General features: G+C 32.9%; 1 long non-coding RNA gene across 1 annotated transcript; it reads right to left on the bottom strand.

The window, feature by feature from the left end:
• Positions 1-2,267: 2,267 nt before the first annotated feature.
• LOC133704848 (uncharacterized) lies at positions 2,268-3,260 on the bottom strand. The gene is made up of 2 exons (XR_009844134.1): positions 2,811-3,260; positions 2,268-2,729 (listed from the first exon to the last, which is right to left on the bottom strand). It is a non-coding gene; the product is annotated as an uncharacterized LOC133704848 (long non-coding RNA).

Below are 3,260 nucleotides of genomic sequence, written 5' to 3'. Positions count from 1 at the left end.
CAATTTCAATCAATCAAATATTAAAAGTTGAAAATGAAAAAAAAAATATTCAATTAAAAAAAAACGACTAGATTTAACAAAGAATGAGAAATAAAAAGACCTGAGATAACCCCAATTATTTTTAAAATTATTAAAAACCTCTTATAGAAAACAAATAAAAAAAATTAATAGAGCTCAATCTCTAATTAAATTAAATATTAAATGATGAAACTGGAAAAAAAATATGAGCTTAAAAAAAATAAACCCAAACCAATCTCCTAAACCTAAGTTAATGTCTCAAATTCTCAACTCGTTAAATCTTACATTTAGGCTCAACCAAGAAGCCCAGATCAATGTTAAAGTATGAAATCAGAAATATATATATATCAATTTTAAAAACTTGCCAAGGTAAAAAAAATAACGATAAAAAATGAAGGATAAAATCGCAAAACAATATCAAATAAAATAAATAGTAATCAAAAGAACGAGAATCAAATCTAATAAATTAAAAAATTGAAAGGGTATGAAATTGAAAACAAATTTCAGTTCTATAAAATAATTCAAATAAAAAAAAATATAAATTGTACTTAGCTCTGCTTTAGAACCTAAGAATAACTTTAAATCATTTAAAGTTGATGTTATTTACAAGCTTACTGAGAAATTTTATCCTGAAGATTTCAATGAACAAGAAATGTATTATTTGAGATCTTAGTTAGAGCATTATCAGATTGATGTGATTCATTATAAGAGCTTTCAGAATATGTCTACCATTTCTGAATTATGTCGAGGATGAGCTGAAATAAATAAGTCACAACACTATCATTTGATTGACAAGTTGATCTGTTTTATTTTGACTTTGTCTGTTTTCACTGCCACTACAGAGCAGATATTTTCAGCTATGAAATATGTTAAAACTGTGCTTCACAGTAAAATAGAAGAGGAGTTCTTAGCGAATTCTATGGTTATTTACATTAAACTAGAGCTTGTTGAAGATATTGATTCGGATTCAATCATAGATGAATTATATTCTACAAAACATCGAAAGGTGCAACTTTGATAGTGTATTTTATTTTTATTTTTATTTTCAATTTTATGTACTTTAAATTTTATTTTTTATATATTTTGTGTTGTGTATTTGGATTGAAACTTTATTGTTAACTTGATAAATTTATATATACAAGTTAATGATTTATCTTAAAAGATAATTTATATATATTTGTATCGTAGTCCAGGATGGAAAACATTCCTGGCTTCACCTTCAGTATTGTAACACTTGAAATCTTATTAATAATCTTAGGGTGTAACTTAGATCCTTGAGTTGCAAAACACCAAATATATTGGATTAAGAAACGTGAAATCTTATTAATAAGCTCAGGCAAAGTCAGGGTTTAACTCCGATCTTAAAAGAAAAAAAATCTATGTGCATCCAAAAATCTATGTTATCTGCATTTAATTAGAGGGTTCTGAGCTTCATCCTCAAATTAATGATGCTTCCGATGTTTTTTTTTTTTTTTTCCTTTCAAAGCCTTGTTTGTTTTTCAATTCTCTGCTGATGATGCCAGGAGTTTGGACCATTTCATCTACTACTTTTATTTTCTCACAAGCACAACACCATTTTGCAGAAAGAATTTCAATTCTGAGGTAAAAGGTAGATCAGTATAATCTATTTATACGTTGTATAGAGTCCACTGCTTAAAGCTTATCAGATCTAAACATGCATCTTATTAGTTTCAAGGTTACACTTCAATCGTTAGGAGACCACAAGATTAGTAATCGAATTATACAACGAGTATGAATTGAGGTCTAAGCAGATTAGCTAGCGTTAAAATAAAACATAGGATTGATTGGTTGGTGTTGGCCGTTACTCCTAATGCTGGTCTTCCCAATTGGGCTCTAATATGGAAAATATGTACTGGATTTCTGGACAGGGGTGAATGAAAGGTAGACCCTGTTACCATGTGAAGAGACAGGGTTCATTTTGCTGATTTGGTTTCTACTGGTTCGATTGTTCATAAAATGCAAGATAGAGAAAGGATTCTGCTTGCAACACCTGTGGTTCTTTAATCTGATCAGAATTACTAGAAAATATTGATGAATAGCCTGGAGACCGACGATAACAAAAACTATTAGTTCATTCCATTTACATGCTAACAAGAACTTGTTCCTTGCAATCCTGACCAGTATATTGTCAAAACCAGCTTTTACGTTCACCTTGTGTAAAAAGACATGCAGCAATTTACCTGCAGAACCCCTCTTCTTTTCCTGATCTGAACGAGAGACGCAAGAGAGACGTAGAAATAGGTAACTTTTTATTTATACAGTAAGAAACGAAAAGGAAAATGGAAATGGAAAATGTACAGCTTCAAGACCACTGTGCTAGCAAACAACTGCAGTTGCACACTTACAGGTGTACATAGATACGTTCATGTGAATTACTGGGCCTCAATTGTGTTTAAATTGCTAGCACCATCAGCTGTCGTATTGATCTTAGTTTCAGAGTCTCGCAGAGAAGCAGAGTCAATGCTTTTGGTTCTTTGAAGGCTCGGGGCACGGTGTAACCTGCACCGGAAAGAACCAGCATGGGAGGTTGGAGAGCATAGGCAATTGCTCTTTGTAGCGCTTGACTGTCTTTGAAGCCCAGAAGTAAACTTTGTGCCACCACTCGATATTCTTTCAGTCTCCGATGGAATCTCTACCTTCATGATCTTGTTGAATATCTGCCCTCTCTCCATGCTTTTAGGTCCCGCAACCTGAGACTTGAGTCAATGCCATATGAACATAAGAAGGTAACAAGACTTGATATAAATAATTCAGGACTGGTATATATTGACCTATCAAACAAAAACTATAAACGAAATACTGAATGTCTTGAACCACCGAAGGATATCCTGATTATATGGCCATGAAAGTTCTATCAACGAACTTCTTGTTGCGTGAGCCTTTATTTACCTCCAAGTGAAAGATTGAAGATTGAGATTTGGAAGATGCTGGGAGATTGAAATGGATAAAGATAAGAAAGGTGATGGGCTATGGATTGTGTTTGAAACCTGTAGTAGGATATGATATGTCTCTCTATATCATTTCACGGGAGCACTAAACATCACCATCAACGTCCCACCTGCAGTTACTATAACTTTTGATAATGCTTCAACCACTCCGTAAAAGAAAATACTATCAATAGGACCCCGTCTTTCCCCCCATAGGTGAATCTCCTTCTTATCCTCATCCACTTTCTGTTTACTTTGAATCGCGATTCATGCCGCTGAAAAATCTCTTTGAGG

Source organism: Populus nigra, chromosome 10 (genome assembly GCF_951802175.1).
Source record: "Populus nigra chromosome 10, ddPopNigr1.1, whole genome shotgun sequence".
Taxonomy (NCBI): Eukaryota; Viridiplantae; Streptophyta; class Magnoliopsida; order Malpighiales; family Salicaceae; genus Populus; species Populus nigra.
This window is presented reverse-complemented; position numbering and strand designations above follow the sequence as displayed.